Source organism: Mytilus californianus, unplaced genomic scaffold (assembly GCF_021869535.1).
Source record: "Mytilus californianus isolate M0D057914Y unplaced genomic scaffold, xbMytCali1.0.p SCAF_5, whole genome shotgun sequence".
In the NCBI taxonomy this organism is placed as follows: domain Eukaryota; kingdom Metazoa; phylum Mollusca; class Bivalvia; order Mytilida; family Mytilidae; genus Mytilus; species Mytilus californianus.
In genome coordinates this window covers 120,983,326-121,005,919 of record NW_026262701.1, presented here as the reverse complement: position 1 = coordinate 121,005,919, position 22,594 = coordinate 120,983,326, and the positions used below count along the sequence as shown (strand labels likewise).

Genomic DNA, 22,594 nt, shown 5'->3' with positions numbered 1-22,594 from the left:
TGACATGTTGGTTTCTTCTTTCAGTATTTATCCCTCTATTTATGTAAGCAATTAGTGTCTTCGTATTTCTTTTAGGTCCCTTTTTTCTTGTGTACGAAAATATTTAAACATTTTCGGGTCATCTACACAATTTATGTCAAACTACATAAAGAATAAAGTATATGATAATCACAATACAAATGGCGACAGGAGCGGGAAATTAAATGCAAGTTAATATCACACTGAAGCGTAAATCATGTTATTCCAAATACACAAATTACATCACATGTAAATTTGCCGCGCATAAATTGAAAGGGTTTCAACTGAGGAGCATTTTATTTTGAAATCTTAGAGTTGCCATATTGAATACAAAATGTATAACTAATTATGAACGTGGGGTGGGGATTTGGGCTCTGGTATCATCATGTCTTGTCTTGAATATAAACGTAATATTTGCTTTCAACAAATAATACTCGTAATACTTTCAAGAATATGATTTATATTTTATTTATGAATAAAATATGAACACAACCACAGTAATTTATTTCTCTTTTTTTTTTTTTTTTTTATCTAATTGCAGTTGGAGACATATCCTTCAAGTTTAAGCTGAGATGGCAGAGAAGTGGCTTTTAAAGTTCAGAGTTACTGGTAAGCATTTTATCTCATCAAGCATGCTATTTATTGTATATTACTAGTAATAATGCACTTGACTTTTTAAATTTGTCGATATAAAATCTGTTCTAAGGACTTGATATCATTTAAAAATGCTTTATTACAGGTCTTTTCGACTCGGCATATTTAATTTCACCCTTCGACAACTGTTATGTTACACGGTAAACTATGTGTATCGGTATTTTATAAGCAGTCGTTAATTAATGGCTTTAAGATTCATAACCAATTGTGCATTTCTCAGTATTAAAGGTTTAACACTAAAAAACGCGGAAAACTAAATTTTTATGAAGATTTATGTGTAAGCACATAATTTCAAAATTGGCACTACCTTGCGCTTTTAATCACCTGATACCGGTAATGTTCACAACAATTATTTAGATGATTTTTGATGGTTTGCATAACATCTCATTTCAAAAGCACTTTTAGGCATAAAACAAATTTAATTAAATGCATTAACGGGGTATAATATTGAGATAGAAAGTTATCATCAGACGTTTAAGCCATATTGTGACATGTGAAGATAGACTGGAAGAAATCAATTATACTTTCACATTGTATTCAGAATTAATGAATATAGTGATATCAGGGACGTTGCCTTACACATGTGAAAGTCCCCAAAAAGATAACACTAGATGAATATATATTACCTCGAAAACGCACATAACATAGGCTTTTCAGGGTATGACAAATTACTCGGGAAATGAATCTCACTTCGAACCCCGAAACTTTAAAAATATATGTGAAAATGTACCGTTATGCTTATCCAATTTTGCTATATAGGCAGAGGAATCGAAGAAATAGATACCATTACCGCCAAAATAGAACATATGACAAACGTGACGATTTCTACTTTCCAGTCGTCAACTTCCTATTTCTCGGCAGTAAAATAACCTCTGTTAATCTCATTTTTATACGTTACGCTCGTTCCCACTATACGGACTTCATCAACACGGATGTTCATCTTACACTACAACTGTTCCAGCAGAGTTATGAGGAAGAATGACTGAAATCGATACTTCATTTTTTTTACGGTCTCCATCACGAATTAGTTAGCCGATACTATGTGTCTATATCTAAACTCACTAAACAATGCAAACAACATTTTATAAATTTCAATGGCGACAAATGTTTTTGATCTTAGATCTGAAGATACCAGTAAATGGTCTGATGTTTAATTTATCTGAATGTTTGATATTCCCGATTATGAAATTTTGACTGAGTGTGGATTCGGAAAGCGTGTGATTCATACAAAGCATAAGACCCGTATCCTGTCATCGCAACATGTATCACTCTTTTTTAGTTCATGCTCTTTCCTTATTTTGTTTTTGTTACCTTGATAAGTGTCTTCTTAATTGATATATTAGTTTGAACATCGGTGAACTACTATTGATTAAATTTTACAATCATTTTCAGTGTACCTGTTAGTTTCAACAGTATATATTATTGAACATTATAACAACGGAACAGTACAGTTTTACATAGCAGTCAAATATGGGATTCGAAAACAAGTTTTGAAAAAAAAAATTAGAAATTCGTCTCCCGACAGATTTACCTGTTCTCCTCCATGCATTGCCGACCGTACTAAAAATCAATTTATTTTTTCGAGGGAGATAGGAGTCTTTACATCTATATATTCATCATTTTTGTTTTGTTTTATTTTTTGTAATGCTTCTGTTTTTGTTCGAATATGTATGGTGTGTTTTTTATCAAATTAATATTGCTAGTCTGGTTTCAGACAATTTAGCGAATACCTGGAATTCACTTTTCCTGTGCATAATATATTTAATTCGTGTTGCTCAGTCTTTAGTGTTCTGTGTTGTGATTTGTGTACTGTTGTTTAATTGTCTTTTTCTTTTTAAGCCATGGCGTTGTCAGTTTATTTTCGACTTATGAGTTTAAATGTCCCGTTGGTATCTTTCGCCTCCCATTTAAATTTCCTAAACAGCAATATTTATTGTATAATTTGGTTGCTTTCATCCGGTTTGATTTGCATTTATTTATTCGACTGTGAAGAAAGGCCAAGGGCATATGTAGTAATAACACACGTCCTTCGAATAATCTAACCAACGATCTGCTAATCAAGCTGTCAAAATGATTAACCTTTCAAAGTTTCTCTATCATATAATGGAGAACTTCGAATCAGATAAAATTGAGAATGATACTTAATTCTATTCATTACGACATTGCAAATAATTACAATTGAACCAAATTACTTTAAACTGTACTTTTTCGTATTTAAGCATTGGAGTGTGGATTCACATGGCCTATAATGCATGCATGGCATGGGACGCTTGCCATATCGACTCATCCGGTCTCACGTGCACTCCCTTGAGAGTTCATGCGATCAATTCAGTTTTTTGTGTTATCCTTGAAGTGCATCTACTGTATCGAGTTATGAGATTTGAATATCGGTAAACTACTATTGACTAAATTACACTACTAACGGTGGTTTCCTTGGTTACTTTTCATCAAACTACAGTGGTTGCAACCCAGTCATAGTAAATCAACGCTACACTTACGGTGTAAGTCGACTGAATACTCAGGTACCTTGAATATGGTTTGTTTATTCCTTTTTATTCATCGAGCCGCCAATTTATTTAAAAGAATACATTAGCTTTCAGAAAGGTTGTAATGAATCAAAACAGTATCGGTGTCGTTTTGTCAGTGGGCAATTATAGAACACATTTCTGTTTGGGATGAGCTTTTATAATTGTAAAATTACAGTGGTTTGTTTTGTTTACTGTTTTGGTTTTTTTATTGTTTGGTTTTTTAAGGGTGTGTGGTTTATTTGAAGGGGGTGACGAAAAGTTGTTTTTTGAGAATAAATTTAATACTATCGTGTATAGTTTTATGTTTTTTGTAATTCTAATAAGATTAACGATACAAATGTTACTGCACCAGGTGTTATATTCTCCTTAATCTAAAATAATTTCTAAAATCTTGATAGCAAATTTGAATTAAACAAAATCCGTATTTTCATGCCATTTACAAAGTACTGACTACTGGGCTGGTGATACCCTCGACGACAAACAGTCCACCAGCAAAAATATCGGCCCAGTGGTAGCATACTTTAAACGGTACCAAATTTAAAGCACCAAATTGCGCATTCAAAACTTATTTAAAAATAAAGAGCTCATAAACCAAAAGGACAAAAAGTATAGCCAAAGCCTGACAAGGAGCTTTGCATAGGGGAGATATACTCCTTGATTTAGAATAACTGTGCAAAAATGTGTAACAACAAATTTTAATAACACAATATCCGTATTGTCATGCTATTTAGTCGCCTATCTCATTCTTTCTTCGTCTTATTTTTATCAAACAAACAGTAAAGTTTTGATTACCATAATGTACATTAAATTTTTATCTAAGTTGCATAATTTCCAACAGACAGACGTCTTTTCTGATGTTTCCTCTTTTGGATAGAAATCCTAGTGATGTTAAGTACCTCACCATCACAAAATGAACAATTGTCACGTTTTGTCATATACTTTACACTTGGGACCATTGTCTGTTTTGATTTGTGTAATCTATTTATTGTAATTTTCTGCGTTTATAATGGCATTAATAACGTCATTAGACAAATCCAAAAGGAATCGTTAACTGATAATTTTACCGATAGTATAAGGTTAAAAATCATTCATTGGTCACAAAGGTGAAGATATAAAGGAAAATTTAGTCATAAACTGCCACAAAACAAAAAGAACAGTCCAACAGTAGGAAGAAAATTCTTCAAGGACTTAAGGTAGGAATAGTTAATTCTGTTTCTTGTTTTTATTACATTAAAATAATTTTATTACTTTTTTTTATTTACAAACTAATGAAAGATATTGTTTGGTATGTACTTACGAAAACTTCAACTTAAAATTGCGCTTTTGTTCTTGTTTTTTATTTCTTGTTTTAGTTATGAGAAAAACATCATTTTCTTTTCTTTTTTGTGGAGGGATGGGGTTTTCAAACATAATGTTTACTTTGATTCTTAACATTTTTCATTGCTTATTTAGAATGAACTAAAATTCTTTGTGACAAATAAAAATATAATGTTAAAACAAATAAATTCAAAGAGAAAATACGTAATAGCAGAATGAATTAATAAACTTAATATTATACAATCATAAATTGAAACAGGACAAACTAGGGTAACTAACGCTAGAACGTTGTACAATTACTACATTGTTAGTTTCCGTTTATAGGAAATTACTGTTAAAATGTAGATTTTGTCTGCTACACTGCGAGGATCCGGTTTCATTTTCAATTAATAAATGGAGGCACTCCTCTGAATTGGTTTCTCTTTTATTTTCGGAGATTTAAAATCCGAATTTTGAAAAGATTGACCTTTTTGACCACAAGTGTGGCATGATACTTTCTAGATTTACAGATTTGGTAGTTTTCAAACAATACATGTATTAACTATATATTGACGATTAAGTCTTTTTCTGTCCGCAACTATCAATTACCATTGTCAAATTTGGCATGATTTTCCGGAAATTGTGGTTAGTAATGCTTTTCAACTACGTAATATTTGATTTGTCTTTGCAACTATATTAATTCGAGCGTTACTGGTGAGTTCTATTAAGACAAAACGAAAAAGACACATATAGTATGAACCTGAAAAAAAGACACCGAAGTTCATATGAATAACGTTTCGATCATTATATACGGAGACATCATCATCCTTCTTCAGAAAAATCTTGAAAAGGAACGGAAGCATAATATATTTTGCAAACTAGGTTTAATTTAATTAGTACAGTCATACATTATCTTTTCAGATAGTAAAAAAAATCCATTGTTTAAACTACAATATCTGTACAGGGAAACTTTTTGTATTGATTTACCTAATATATGCAATGATCGTAATGTTCAAAACGTACTGCCTCGAGATTGTGAAAGTATTGAATTGCAAATTATATCTTTTACCTACAAAACGGCGAGTAGATATCAATTGTTTAACATTGAATCCATTAATTTCTTTATGGAAAAATAGTCTTCCCATTATTTTGAGTGTTGTAGTCGTCACAATTCCTTTTTCAATCATAAAACCTACAATATTTGGACATGCAAAGAAATGATTAAATACATTTGTTTCCTGCTTGATGATATTTGTTTTCTTTTTTGAGATTTTACTAATGGTATTCAAAGTGGAACTAACTGTGCCTCCCTTATCACAGTTTATTGTCAATAATACATGCTCATAATCAGACAACCCGCGCTTACTTACAGGTTCTGCTTACCCTTCCGGAGCACCTGAGATCTCCCCCACTTTTTGGTGGGGTTCGTGTTGCTCAGTCTTTGGTTTTCTATGTTGTGTTTTGTGTACTATTGTTTGTTTGTTTGTCATTTTCTTTTTTGGCCATGGTGTTGTCAGTTTATATTCGACTTATGAGTTTGAATGTCCCTTTGGTATCTTTCGCCCCTCTTTTTAAGCAAGCGTTAATAGTGTACATTGTCCTTTTTACTCCCGCGCTTACTTAAACAAGTGTTAATAGTGTACATTGTCATTTTTACTCCCGTGCTTACTTAAACAAGCGTTTATAGTGACCATTGTCCGTTTTACTCCCAAGCTTACCTAAACACACGTTAATAGTGACCATTGTGCTTTTTACTCCCGCGCTTACTAAACAAGCGTTTATAGTGACCATTGTCCTTTTTACACCTTGGTAATACAATCTCTTATGAAAACCTCCTAACCAAACGTTATGAGAAACGGAGCGACATTTCTTTTATCCTGATAATTCTTATTTTTTTGTGGTAATGTTTTGTTTACGTCTTTCTTATGTTTTATTTCTTTGAGTGGTTGATATCACTTCAAAATTTACAGTAGAAATATACTTGGTTTAAAATATTAAGTTTGGTTATAAATATTTTATGTTGAATTTCATGCTTCGTTGTCAACGCTTTCAAGTAAAATCCGTCATTTTGAGAGTAGAATATTTGCTAGGCATTTTATAAATAATTTGAAGAAGAGAGAGAAGATACCAAGGGCATTTCAAAATCACAACTCCAATAAAAACAAACAACACAATGGTCAAAAAATAAAAACAAACAACACAATGGTCAAAAAATAAAAACAAACAACACAATGGTCAAAAAATTAAAACAAACAACACAATGGTCAAAAAATAAAAACAAACAACACAATGTTCAAAAAATAAAAACAAACAAAACAATGGTCAAAAAATAAAAACAAACAACACAATGGTCAAAAAATAAAAACAAACAACACAATGGTCAAAAAATAAAAACAAACAACACAATGGTCAAAAAATAAAAACAAACAACACAATGGTCAAAAAATAAAAACAAACAACACAATGGTCAAAAAATAAAAACAAACAAAACAATGTTCAAAAAATAAAAACAAACAACACAATGATAAAAAAATAAAAAGGACGAAAGGACAAACAAATACAACACATTACACGAAATTAAATGACCAAGCAACATGAACTCCGTTTAAAACAAGGGGTCAACTCAGGAGCTCCGGTAGAGAAGACTTGTTCAACACGTGACATCCGTCGTGTTGAACATGCAAGTACAAATCTAGTGATAATTCGCATTCGATAATGTCACAATTAAGGATAAGAGATCGAGATTAGCGTTTATACAAGTGGAACAACCCGTTGTCATTATTGACCAAGTTCTCAAGCGGTCAACCAAATCATAATGGTGCCCATAAAACTGTCGAAGGGATGACTTAAACTTTAAGTTTTGATATAAATATTTGATTTTAACAACTGTCATACAAGTGGGAATTTAGCTAGCTGCAAAACCAGGTTAACACCCATTTTACTGCGGAAAATGCCTGTACCAAGTCAGGAATATGGCAGTTGTTTTCCATCCGATCCTTTGGTCGATATAGTCTAGCGTTTGTTTTTGTTAGGTTTTATGGACATAGAATTTACCTCCAAGTACTTTTGTTAATACTTTTTTACCACTTGAAACCCTTGGTTGAATTGCTTCAGTGTAGACGGCAATCCCTACTATGATCTGCTTGTATCAACTGGGAGTTATTTACTCCATATGCAGTTTCTGATGAATGTAACTAAATATAAATAGAAAGTTCACAATTAGAAAATTGGAGTCATCTCTCTTGTTGCAAGGTTTAGTTCAAAACCGACCCACTTTCTCAATTTCTAGATGTAATTCACGATAAGAGGCAGAACTTAACTGTATTGTTAGTATCGTTTATTTCATGTTAATTTAAGAGATGCAGCCAAACGATTTACCAAACTTCGAATTATTCAATGGAAGGACATTATCTATATAGCGGAAAATGAAGTTTAAGAATAATGGATAATTCCAACTTATTTTCGTTTTTCTTGAGAAGCTACTGTGTGACGTCTACCTCATTAAAAAGAATGAACAAGTCTGTAAGAAAAGAGGCACAGCGTGTTCACATAGAAATGTCAATTTTGTGTCTAAAACAAATTATCAAAACGTAACAAAAAAAATGTCAATAAAAATAATCCATAATTTTTTTTTTGCAGTTTACTTTTTACTCGAAATAGGGTGGTATTTTACAAAGAATGTTTTGTCTCTTTTTTAAATAAAAAAATATTTGTATCTCTGTTGGCCTTTCTGGTTATGAAACTAAGTTAGACTAGTTCTTTCAATCAGAATTCAAACAAGAGGCGGGGTATACCAAGGGGACATTCAAATCGCATTTTACGAAGGGAAACGGACAACGACATAGTTAAGAATGTAAGAATGCAAAATACAAACAAAATACTACATAGAGAAAAAAAAAACTGAACACCATGAAACCCATAAAAAACTGATAATAAACGCAGGTGCTCCAGAGGTGAGAAACACTAATGAAAAAGTAGAGAAGTCAAAAGTATTTTTTATACTACTTCATGAGGAAACGGAATTTGACTGTAAGTTCTCAAGTGATTTTTTTTATATCCAAATCTGATTCACTTCCCTAGAGTAGATAGTTTAACAGTTACTCTGAAGCCCGATTTAATTGCTGATAAAATAGGTGATAATAATTTGGAAAGATGTTTCATGGCGCATTTTGGCAGACCCAGCAATACAACGTTCTTGTTAAGACATTTATAAATGTGATTTGGCTATCCAGTAGATTGAAGGAAAATCTATTAAGCTTATCTAATGTCTTACTTGTTAATTAACTAAAATATTGCGTTTTATTGTGAAAAAAATCATTATAGCTTAATTTGTGTCATTACTATGACTTCTCTCGCCCCTTACCTATATTTCAGGCTAATTGTCTTCCATCTTTCTATTGTATTATATATTTATAACTTAATATAGAGTTAATGACGTATTTGTCTTTATAACTATGCTAGCGTTCCACTGTTCATTGTACTGTTAAATATATATCTTAAAATAAATGACTTCAAATGATCACATATTGTGTCATATTTGTTTGAAAAATGTATCTTGTTTGAGTCAGATCAGCTTGAGGGCATATGACAATGTCTATGCTGAACGTATTTTCTACGTCATGTCTCTCTTAAATTCATTTATTTAAAACTTTTTTTAAAATGACATTTCCAAGAAACAGAAAGTATATCTTACAGCTAAGATCCTAACGATCATATTTTGAAATATACCGACGAAATTTGAAAAAAAGAAAGTCATTATGCAAGTTAATTTAAAATAATGTCAGCGAAGTAAATTCAGACTCAAGATGAGTTAATTTTATACAATCGATTATTTATATTCTTTCTTATAAAACACAATTTAAAGTTCGTACTTCTTCAGACAGAGATGCGGTTTTAACTATTTTCTAGACTTTGTCACTTTTAATTTGAAAGATTCCTTTTGAGTGTACATTTTCAGTTATTTAAATAAGTTGACGACTTCTTCTGGCGAACCAAGACAATATGTTGCCTCTTTTTTTTAATGCTATTGAAAGGATAATTTATTTTGCCATCATTTTCGTTTCTTGTTATTAAGATCCTAGTTATCTTTACACTTCCAAACTTTTGATTCTGAGAGTTTCACATTAAGTTAAACCTAAGATAGTCTTGATTTCTATTTTTAGAAATTTACCTGTGACGTCACTTTTTGTGGCGTTGATACATTCGTGTGACGCACAGTTCATTATTCTATTGTGTATTTGTATTCTGTCTAATTTTAGGTGTTCGTTGTTATTCTGTGGTTTACATGTTGAAATGTACTATTATATTATTCATTTATGTATTTCTCTGTCCTGAATGTTATTTTTTAACATTGCCATATAAGCGGAAGATTTGGTTAGCCATAAAACCAGGTTCAACCCACCATCTTTTCTTAAAATGTCCTGTACCAAGTCAGGAATATGGCAGTTGTTATCACATAGTCCGTTTCTATGTATGTTGACGTTTGTTTTTGTAGCAGTTCAGTGTTTCTGTTGTTCCATTTTGTTTCCTCTTATAGTTGATGTGTTTCCCTCAGTTTTGGTTTGTGACCCGGATTCGTTTCAGTTAAATCGATTGATGACTATTGAACAGCGGTATACTACTATTGCTTTTATTTCTTATTAGTTGTTACTGGCTTTGAACTAGCTTTCTGTTACTGCGAGTACTCTCAAATCTGATGTGTTTTTGTTGGGGTTTTTATTTGCTTTGTATCGATCTGATGAGTTAAGCCCTTTTCAAGTGATTTTTTAAAGTTTGTTTTTATGTCATGCTATTGCACCACTGTCCCAGTTTAGGGAGAGGGTTTGGCGCCCGTAAACAAATTTAACCCCGCCACATTCTGTATGTGAATGTTTCGTATCTTTCGCGTCTCTTTTTGTTCTTGTGTTGTGATGTTGAACCACTGTCCCATGTTAGGTGGATGGTTGAACGCCCGCTAACATGTTTGAACCCGCCACATTCTTTATGTGCTTGATCCAAGTCAGGAGCCTGTGATACAGTCGTTTGTTGCTGTATATCATATTTGTTTTTCGTTCATTGTTTTTTTACATAAATCAGGCCGTAAGTTTTCTCGTGTTAATAGTTTTACATTTGCCATTTCGGGGCCTTTTATAGCAGACTATGCGGTATGGGTTTCGCTCATTTTTGAAGGCCGTACTGTGACCTATAGTTGTAAACTTCTATACTGACGGACTTCAAAACGCAACACTAAATTATTCTTTTTAATTCTTATTTTCAAATATGTAATTCTTGTAAAATAAATGGATATATTTTAATTAATCATGTGCTATGCACTAGAACCCGGGTTTTCTTATCAATGGATGTGTCACCGTCGAAGGCAATAACTGCCTGTAACCAACGTCTAAATAATTGACAGAAAAGTAAACCAGTTCAGTTCGGCATGTTTTAGTTCTGTTTTGTTCCTTCTGATTTGACCTCTGTCCCACCCATTACAGTGTGTCTTGGTTATTTTGCGGTTTAAACTTTAAGGCTCAAAATGGGTTTTTTTTCGCAGTCGATTCTTTGGAATTTCAGTATATGGGAACATTTATGGCGTGAATCTGTCAGCCATGACATTCGACGACTTGATTAACATTTGACGTTATTTTGCAAATGACGTTGCGAAATCAAATCTTATCGACGTGGTGTTGTCACTAAATATTGATCTGGTCTTTTGTGATCATGAACTAATCCCGTCTGCCTGTACCGTTGTTGAAAGGACAGAAAGAATAGTTTCTGACGTGAAATTGTCTAGCAACAGCACGTTCACTTATTCCTGCCTGCAATATTCTTATGGCCTGTTTCAGATTTTCATTGCTCAGTCTCGGCATTATGGAAATGCAACATGTTTTACTGATTTAAGAATGTACTTAGGTCATGTTTAGGAATTTTTGTCAGATGTTCGGACTCCTTGGTTTTTTTCCCTACGATACAAGGTAAAATATATTGCCCCATCACACCCATTTTTCTTTTCATATAAGACTTCAATAGCTCATTAAAGGTCATTTACCAAAATTTAAGCAGATTGTAGTTTTCTTTTCTTTTGATTTGAGACTCAAATAATACCAATGCAAATATAAAGTATAAATCCGAGTCAGCCTTTTCCCGCCATTTTTTGAAAACTAAATATCTTGAAAAGGAGCTCCATGACCTATCAATATTTTTAGCTTATTTTGTTCCTTAACTAATGCTCTTCTGACTTATAGTATCAATTTTATATTCTAGACTTTTTTAACTTCACCTTAAGTGTGGGTATGGATTGAAAGGTTTGTGTCACAAAAAAAAAAACCTTAAAGAAATTTGATTTAAATCAAATTCGCTTTAGAAAATTCGTGCGACTTCAATAATCCGGTATGTTCAATTACCTCAGGTAAGTCAGGCATTGATTTTTTTCTAAAGAGAAAGAAGTATGATAAGAACGAATAGTAGTTATATCAGGATCAATCTTGATTTGGTAAAAAAAAATCACCAAAATTTGTGATGCGTTTTTTAAAGTCTGTCAGTATATGTAATTTGGTCTCTAGTGGAGAGTTTTCTCAATGGCAATCATACCACATCTTCTTATTTTTATATTGACTAGCTTTGGAAACCATATTTTTTATTCTACTTCCATAATCATGCGTTGACTACTCAACGATTACCACGATATGACAAATTGAATTTATGCTTTATGCCTGTATTGCTTCCTCAAATAAAACCTGTATCTTATCAAAACATAACGATATATATAAATATTTTTTTTACAATTATCAACGCTTACGGTTCTACATCTTGTCGATACTTATAATTTGGCATTGCACAAGGTCATGTTTTCTCTGATTTTTTATGACGTCTTTACACTAAATCCATTGAATGTGAACTGATTGATATTTTGTCTTAGATATATATTTTTTTTTAGTTTTTATTGGCTCGGAACTAGTTTTTAATAAACGTGAGTACTCTCAGATCGGTACTTTGTGTCTTGAGTTTTTTTGTTTTTTGTTATTTGTTTTATTTCCTTTGTATCGATCTGATGAGTCAACCCCTTTTCAATGGATATTTATAGTTCATTCTAATGTTGCGCTGTTACTTTAACTGTCCCAGGTTAGTTGGGCGCCCGCAAACATGTTAAACCGGGCGTATTTTGTATGTCCAGGTAGGAACCTGTAAATCAGAGGTAGACTTTTGATGTTGTATATCATATATGTTTTTCGTGTACTGTTTTGTACAGTCTGTTCTTGTGTTGTGCTGTTCCGGCACTGTCAAAAGTAAGGTGAGCCCAAACATTTTTAACTCGCCAGATTCTGTATGTGTCTGCCTCAAGTCAGGAGCCTGTATTTCTGTGGTTGTCGTTTGTTAATGTATATCATATTTGTTGTTCGTTTTTTGTTTTGTACATAAATCAGGCCGTTTGATTTTGCATTTAAATTGTTTTACATTTTGTTGAGTCGGGACCTTTTATACCTTGATATGCTCATTGTTGCCATTATGGCTACGTATTGTTGCTAACCTCTTCGTCATTTGGTCTCAGGTGGTTAGTTGTCTCATTTGCAATCATATCACATCTCCTTATTTGATACTTATTGTAAACAATAAAAAACTAATAAAAAACTAATAGAATTTAGTGCAGTTGATGTTTTTGCATTTAGTGGGACGCTTTTAAACCAGCTCCATTTTTTGATGTATGTTTTTGCGTACTCCACCAATTGACAGAATTGAAAACGGAATCGCTCTATTGGTGATGCATGTAAAGCAAGAGATGTTTTATACCGTGTTTGGCACATTTGATTTTACTCTATTTGATATTCCTGTGATTCCTTTTTATTTTTCACCCCCATTTTTGTCTATTTTATACACGGATTTCTATGAATTTCTTAATATTGGTATACTACTTATATGATTAATGACAAATCCAAAAACTAAATCTAAATTACATCAATACAAAAGGTGTATGGCATTATTTATTTAAAATGAGAAAACAGTTATTACAGTTAAATTAAGATATCCGCAATATTCAATATAGTAGGCTGTTATTACTTTTAACCTTATTAAGCAAATGTCACTGTGTCAAGGTTGTCTTAGAATAGTAAATTATTGTCAACCGTTTTAACATAGATTTGTAAATTGCTTTCATCATCAAGATACTTCTCTGATAACATGATATACAACATTGTTTGTATCCAGTTTCAAAGTTAAAATACGTTATTAAGGTCTAATGCATCGAGTTCATTACTATTCCTGGCCATTTCAGTAATACGGTAAATGTTTAGAAATATTCCTTTTAAATGATTTATAAATTAACAAGAAAAAAACGTCAAACGAATTAATCAATTTATTTTATCTCAAATAAATTAACCTAGTAAATACTTATAAAAACATTTGGTAATAACAAACTTGTTTAACAAAAGATTTGTTGTTGGGTAGCTCTCTCAATTATGTGTACCGTATCTTCTTGTTTGGTTATTTCCATGGATAGATTCTGGTGTCGGGTTTTGTTTATAAAAGGTTGTCTTTGTTTAAATGTATGATGGTTTTTAGAGGAGTCGGGGTAAAAGTAATCGGAGTCATGTCAAAAACACATGACGTTAAAAAGTGGTGATATGATATATAATGAAGACCTCAGCAGATGTGGTGATACAGAAAGACAAATGAATTAATATATTCTTCAACTTATGTTTTTCAAAGATCTAATCGGGGCTTTTGGCAAAAATATTTAAACGAGTCCTTAGTCTAGATTTTATAGTTGGACAAACACTCTCAACTACTTAGCCGAGTTATTTCTATTTCTATTTTTACTTCTTTTTATATTTCTTTTCTTCCAGTTTTGTTTTTGGCTCTACAAATGTCAACCCGCTCGTTTAATATTCAATCTTATTTGGTTTGAAAGGACTTATTGAAACACAAATAAGAATACTAGCAACGAGATAGTTGCATTTCTATTCAAACAACAACAACAACAAAATAAAAAGTTTCAAATCAAACTGCAACAAAAACCACGATTTGTGAAAAATGTGATCATCACTTGTATGCATTTCTCTCTCTCTCTCTCTCTCTCTCTCTCTCTCTCTCTCTCTCTCTCTCTGAAGGTCTACCTGCTATTCTCGACAGAGTTCTTATCGATCAAAACCTTCTGTATTCTCTAACAATTACAAATATTATATGATGGTTTTGAAGTATATATTCTAGGTACTGACGTTGTTTATCACTTAATTACGTGTTATAGTGTTCTTATATTTGTCCTTGTACATTTTTAACTTTTACTGTTTAGTCCATTTTTGGTAATATACTTTTGGCGTGGCTCGGTACTTATACATCCCGCCATTTTGTTATTGTGCTATGGTCAATTTTGTATTCTTGTCTTTCATTTTTGCTTGTGTACTGTGTCTATATGCCATTTTTGTTTTCTTTGTTGAAATAGTTTTTTTTTTTTTTTTTGTGATTAAGATTATATTACAAAGTTGACTGCTGTACCCTAATTTTTGACATGTTTTACTTATTATGTCTGTTTTGTTCACACATTGTTGTCAATATAATGGAATTCTATGCGACTGTCATACAAGTGAGAGGTTTTACCTAGATATAAAACGAGGTTTAATCCATCATTTTCTACTTAAGAAATTCCTGTACCTAGTCAGGAATATGACAGTTGTTTTCCATTCGTTTGATGTGTTTGAGCTTTTGATTTTGCCATTTTATGAAGGACTTTCCGTTTTGAATTTCCCTTGGAATTAGGTATTTTTGATATGTTACGTTCTAATATCTTTCTCCAAGTACTCTTTGTTTTTATGAGTGGATCCATACAAACAAAATTTGTTGTCTTTCTTTAACCAATTATTCACGCTTTCTTCTGTCGTATTTTTTCTCAAAACAAACGATCTATAAAATATTGATGCAATCTTTTTATTTGTGATGATGGATGGGACATCTAGAGGTGACTTTTACCGAACTTCATTATGAATACTGCCAGGATGACAGCTGATTTGTTCGCATGTGTGATTTGCTATCTGTATATGTACCTATAATCCGGTTATTGAATAACAAATAATGCACTTGAAAGACGACTTCAATATATTATTACCGCCCCCTTCCTGCTTCGTTGTCCCCTGAGCTGTTTTAATGGCCATTAAGTGAGAAATGTATGTAAAACAAACTTTACCATTAAGAACCCTTGTCCAATAGCTTCCTTGTAAGTAGCAATCCTGTATGAAGGAAATCATGATAGGAATCGTAGATCATACGACCTTTTAGAACAGACAAATGTATATACATCAACGGTTTTCAGTCTCATTATCGCCCTGTGTTATAAATCAGTTCTTAAGACTACCAAAGATCTACCATTCATACTTGTCGGCTTAAAGAAAAAAAAGCATAAAAATATCAACAAGAATACCACTGACGAGGATTTTAAGTGTCGATTGGCACATGATTTATGGCGAGGTTAAACAATTATTCTGTTTTTTATGTTGATTTTCATGTTTCTATTTACTTCTGTTAAATTTAAATACATTTCATAATTACTCGATGTATAGTCTGTTTGATGTGTTTATTACACACCTTCTCTCTGTTTCTTACGCTTGAACGTCGTATGGTAATTCTATAAATGTTCTTTACTTCAAAGATCTCAGAGCCCTTTGTCATACAACTAGTACTCAGTAATCAGACTACAAAATATGTGCTCGAAACACCAAATCCAGCTTTTTGATTGGTTGAAATCTAAGTCTGAGTACGTTAATCGTATTCTAAATTTTAATGACCCTAATGTCTGTTGACTTGTTCCATTGACGTTCTTCACATATTATATGTTTCCAATGTACTGTAAAGATGTTGGTGTACTATATGCTTCATTTGATACAAGTCAACATTTAAGCAGATAGCATTTAACTGCTAATTAATTGCATATTAAGTAAAAATACCGACAATGTTTTCACTAATCCGAGGTTTATTAGACTAGGGTGTCAGTTTGGAATTTTTTATCTTATTATTTCAAAATGACCATCCCGATAATAATAATTGAACAAATAAACAAATATTTAAATGAAGATTTATTGGTTGTTTCCCATGATACTTTATACTAGTGAAGCTGTCAAATAGCATTCTTACTTTCCTATACTTGTTAAAATAATGTTCAATTAATACAATTATGTCAAAGTGACAGTAAACAACTTGATAGACCTCTATGCAGTCTTTTGACGTCAATATCTATATTGTCTCTAAGGACGGTTGATAACTTGACACACTGCATAAACACACGTCAAATTATAAAGATCGTATGTTAACCTTTATCATGTCTTTTACTTTTATTTTTTAATTTTTTTAAATTTTTCTTGTTTTATTTCTCTTTCCTCTTATTGGCGTATATATACCCCACCGCCACATATTAATTCATATGAAACGTAATTGTTAATGTTAATGATGTTATTTATAGTCAATCTTTTTACATTTATTTTTGAAGAGGATCGTAGTACAATGCTGTTACAAAAAACGGAGGGAATAAAAACAATAGAATATAATGTCTTCTGTCTAGTACTTTGTATTTTTATGTCTTACCTTGTTTGTCAAGATTTCAGGTTTAATGGTCGCAGCACTGTTGAGTTTCGTTTCCTTATATGCTTTTTTTTTATTTAAATTTTATTTCATTTTTGATAAGGTTGGTTATGAACAGAATATATTTAACACATCTGGGTGTTTCTTCTGATGATGCTGGTATTTTAAGTAAGCTAACGCATCATACAAATCTAGTCCCATATTCACTAAAGATACGATGCAACATGTCGTATCGCAATTACTGATGGTATCTATACGACATGCATTACACATGTCGTAATTTGTATTATTATACTTCACATTAAAATGCAATATTTTGATTGGCTAATACGAGGGTGTTAATTTACTCTATTACCCTTCATGGAGACGCTTGATCAAGTGTGCGCTTTATTAAATACGGATGGTTGTTATGTACAAGACGTCATAGTTTATTACTTTGAATTTGAAATTTAATTGACAGTAATAACAGAACATTCAGTATAATAAATTAAATAGATAAAGACAACAGTAGTATACCGCTGTTCGAAATTCATAAATCGACTGTGAAAAAAACAAATCCGGGTTACAAACTAAAACTGAGGGAAACACATCAAATATAAGAGAACTACGACACAACAGAAACACAACATTAAAATGTAACACACACAGAAACAAACTATAATATAACAATGGCCATTTTCCTGAATTGGTACAGGACATTTTAAAATAAAAATGGTGGGTTGAACCTGGTTTTGTGGCTAGCCAAACCTCCCGCTTTTATGGCAATGTTAAATATAACATTAAAATGACAACATTACATGACAGGACTACAATACAAATAAATGGGAGAACACATAGGACAGAGAAACATACGAAAAATAGCTACCAAAAGGTATCAGTTGACAATGTTTTCTCGGGGTAACAATCTGCTCTATCACCCTCTCAGCTATGTGTTATTTATATATTATGCAACGTTATCATAGCATTGTTGCAATTTCTCGTAGTTGGGAATGTCGTAAATCCGCAGAATAATTATTCCAAGTAACAGAGGACTATTTTGTTCTGCAACTGTCTGACTTAATCGCAAAATGAAATTCTAATTCAAATTCTCGCAATATTGAATGCCATATCAAATGCATTCAGAATGATGATAATTTTTTTTTTTTGACCCACACTAACATTTCCAGTTTTTTTAGGTATAAATTCCGTTATCTATGAAAGTCTTTGTCAAATTATAAAAGGGAACATATGCGTTAATTTAAGCATTACATATGAAATATAATTCAAAGTTTAACGCTGAAACATGATAATTGTTTAAATTCGGTAACATGAATTTGTGACATTTTGCTTTTTTACATCTATGTCTCAAAAACGTGGAAATTATTTTAAAGCGCTCGTCTTTCGTAGTTTTTTTCACTGTTACATTGTATATCATATCTTCTTAAATACATTTATTGAATAACAAGCATTTATTGCCAAAATACTAAATTATTTCCAAATCGATTTTTGTTTGTATCTTCCATTATGTTCAACGATTTAATATTACACCATTCATGTGATATTTGTCGCTGGGGCATTTATGTGCAGACACTAGTTAAATTACATTAATCAATGAATAGGCACTATCTTGTATCTTATAAATTTATGAGAGGTTATTTGGTATGTGTTCTCTTGAATAAATATTCAGGTTTAATAAGGACATGTATATTATATTTTACTGATAAATGGAGTTAATATTACAGTTAAAGTTTTTTGAGACATAAATAACTTTGTCAAACCTTCACTGAATTTTATGAAACTTTATTATGATAGAAATACAGTATCCGCGTCAACATTTTGAAAATATATCGGTCCAAAACATATTTGATAAGTCCAAGGCCATCATGGAAGAAGAGACAATAACGTTAGTCCTAACCTTAGTGTTTATGCTTCGTTGTTTATCATGCATCTTTTCTTTGAAGGTCATACTTAATTATTATTAATTCAATTATCATGATTAAGATACCAGTAACATTACGCCCCCATCTCATTTCAGAATCCCTAAAGTGTAAATCAATGATTATTATATGTGAAAGATAAGCATAATGTTAACAAGTTTAACTCATAAATATATAATTCCACTGAAAATGTCAATTCTTCCAAAGAGGATAAATGTCATGTTATCGAAAATAAAGCCGAATAATTTCTTCTATTGAACTTGAAATACAATATTAATAGAATAGCTTTGTGTTAGCATTGACTTTACAAAAATAGTAGCAAGGTGAAAAACGTAGTGTACGACCCGAAGGGAAGTTTATTACGTCATACACTAAGGTTCCTATTTCGCATGGTCAATGATAAAACACAACATTATTGCTAGTATTGTAATGACTGTCAATTTTTAACCAGACCAGAATAAAAATAATTTCAAATTGTCCAATTTGAACACGAAACGTCTTCGGGATTTGAGTGCATTTCAAAAATTGCAATGAAGAAATTTAGTCGCATGTCAAAATAAGCTAGTGTTTTTATTTTTATTTCTGACTGATTGAGTTATTCCTTCATTATGCAGACAACATTGTGCTAGGCTCCGCGTACTCACGTGAACATATTTTTAAATATGAATAACAGCTATACTGACTGTTACGCTAAGCTATACGAACTCACATGAAATACTTTTTACTAACAGCTATAATCGATTTATGACTTTTGAACAGCGGTATACTACTGTTGCCTTTAACTATATACATCCACTTCCTTTGAACTTTGGTGGATAGTTGTGTTATTGGCAATCATACCACATCCTTATTTTTATATATAATGACTATCAGACAACAGTACACTTTTCCCGAAATATCTAAGTGTATTAAATTTTAACTCTATATCAAAGAAAGAGTTTTAACTACATTCTTACAAATACTGTAATAATCGACATATTAGTGCTACTCATTTACAGAAACAGTGCTTTACACAAATCAATGAATAAATGGTCAACACGAATTTGTCTTTTACATGCAGTAGCTGATAAATGAAATAAAACAAAAGAGCACACTTGTAAACAAACGACTGATGAACATGAGAGGTATAAACGATGTAAATTGAATGGAGTTTGGAAGACATTCATATTGCGACTGGATATTGTGTTCAAAGTTAATTTTAATTTTTGTTGACGACGGAAAGTAAAAATTTTAAAAAAGAGGAAAATATTGTAATGTTAGAAAATTTTCTGAACACAAACATTTATTAAATTTTTTAACTTAATTGAAATATTTAGTATAAAAAATAAGGAGATGAGGTATGATTGCCAATGAGACAACTATCTGCCAGAGTTCAAATGACGTGGATATAAGCATTTATAGGTCATTGTACTGCCTTCAACAATGAGAAATGCCCTTATCTTGTAATCAGTTATAAAAGTCTTCGATGAAAAAAATAACGGGAAACAATTCAAACGAGAGTATTACATTTTAAATTCGTCAATTGTAATTAATGCACATGTATAAAAGAATATGGTTGTGCGTTCTGAAAACATACCATAGGTTTTTTCGCATTTCTCTAGGAATAGCTGCACTTTTCCACAGTTTTTGGCTGCTTTTCATTGTGCTCTTCCCTGGCTTTGGCTTTACTTTTTGTCCTGTTTCGTTTATAAGCTCTTCATTTTTTTTCCAAAGTTTTGGATTTTCAAATATTTTGGCCTGGAAGAGACATTTATTGCCGAAATGAGCAGCTGGTGCAGAAAAATTGGTACCGTTAATGTTATTGTAATTTTGACAAATGTAGATTAAATGGTGATTTTGGACAGATCCTTAGTTTGTAATTTAATATGTATCTGCGATCTCAATGACAGAATCGTGCAATTCAAAATTGGAATGTGTAGTTATAAACTATTATAAAAAGTACAGAACAGTAATTCGTTTTACATTTATATTATTATATATAGGTCAGAATTCCAATTTCTACTAGTAGACATTTGAATTCCAATTTGTACTAGGGGAAATTGGATCCTACTGAATTTCAATTTGTACTGTAACATATGCATAATGAAATTATTTATTTCCAGATACCTGAAACATGTCAAAAGTACTGACTTCCGTTTTGGTAGTTTTTGGTTTCACTGTAGTCTTAAGTCTACCTGCCAAACGGTCACCATTTACAATGGGTCTAGGTGACCTTGAACACACTCGACAATTACCAGGCAGAGTACGAGAATTTGACATGAATGGTGATGGAGCATTAGACATGAAAGAATTAGAATTTTATTTCAAATCCACATTTGATGACGTGGACCACATATCACAAAATGTAAGAGAAGTCTTCTATGTTCTTGACACCAATGGCGATCGGTTAATTGATGGTCAAGGTAGGTAGTCTTTTAATCTTTAAGTATGTAATACCATTTTCACTTTTCAAATATTTTATAGAATTCTATTATTCTCCCAGTATAAGTCAAAAATATTAACAACATCACATGTACATCCAAATTGAAAAGGTAAGGTATTACATAAATATTGATGGTCGAGTAAACCGTCAATGTCGTGTCGCAACCATATAAACAACATCGGAACGTTTACAACGGTTAATTAAATTGTATATAGCAGACCACATACATAGGCCTATTAAGATGTTTTAACGAAACTGGCAGCATTCTGAACAAACTTTTCATTCGGATACATAAATAATGTCATCTCACTTCACATCTCAATGACTGATTCCAAGTTTGTGAACTACATGTATATGTTTTCTGTGAAGTGTTTTGGGATCTGTTGTTTGGTTTTCTGTGAAGTGTTTTGGGATCTGTTGTTTGGTTTTCTTTTTTTTTACCATGTTGTTTTCTGCTTTTCCTCGACTTGCGGTTCCTGATTGCCCCCATGGTATCGTATGACGTCATCATGTCTTTGTTGACCGTTGCAAAAACAATGTGTTAATATCGCATGATATAATTGATGGTAAAAATGTATAGCAGAATTCTACGAATCATTTTCTTACGTTTTTTATAATATCTATAATTTTATAAAAAGAGTTATTACAATCATATCTTTTTCTTTGCTATACGATGAATTTCTTATGTGATTTTTTCACCTTTTTCAGAAATTGAACCATTACACAACCTGTAACAGGATAGAAAATTGCAGGATAGAACCTGAAGGATGCTCGTGGCATACATTTGACATTTTCATTTTTTTCAATCATTTTTCATTAAAATTCATTTTTTAACTGTGTGTTTATAAATTTGTTATAAAAGGGAAGAATATACTAAGAGGGCAAACCAAAATATCAGTCAAAGAAAGCCAGATAAAACCATGACCAAAACAAGAAATGATTTTAACAGGATGCTGTTACAAAGTCTTACAAACAAAGTCCCATATAGATTTTCGAATTTTCATATTTTTTTAGTGTAAATGAGTTAGTCTAGCATATTATGGAATCCTAAGTAAATCTGACTAGAGGTTTTGGAGAACTGCTGCGGACAATTTCAAATACGAAGCAGCAGAAGAAGAAAAAGTAAAAGATTTGGGAAGAATAATAATATGAAGAAGAAGAACTGAGCAAAACCAATCGGTCTCCAAACTTTGTTTGGGAGATTTAATAAAATATGAAAC

At 31.8% G+C, this 22,594-nt stretch overlaps 1 long non-coding RNA gene across 1 annotated transcript; it reads left to right on the top strand.

Moving 5' to 3' along the window:
• The first annotated feature begins 4,310 nt into the window (after window positions 1–4,310).
• On the top strand, window positions 4,311–22,208 carry LOC127700930 (uncharacterized). The gene is made up of 3 exons (XR_007981776.1): window positions 4,311–4,393; window positions 21,055–21,354; window positions 22,083–22,208. It is a non-coding gene; the product is annotated as an uncharacterized LOC127700930 (long non-coding RNA).
• The last annotated feature ends 386 nt before the right edge of the window (window positions 22,209–22,594 follow it).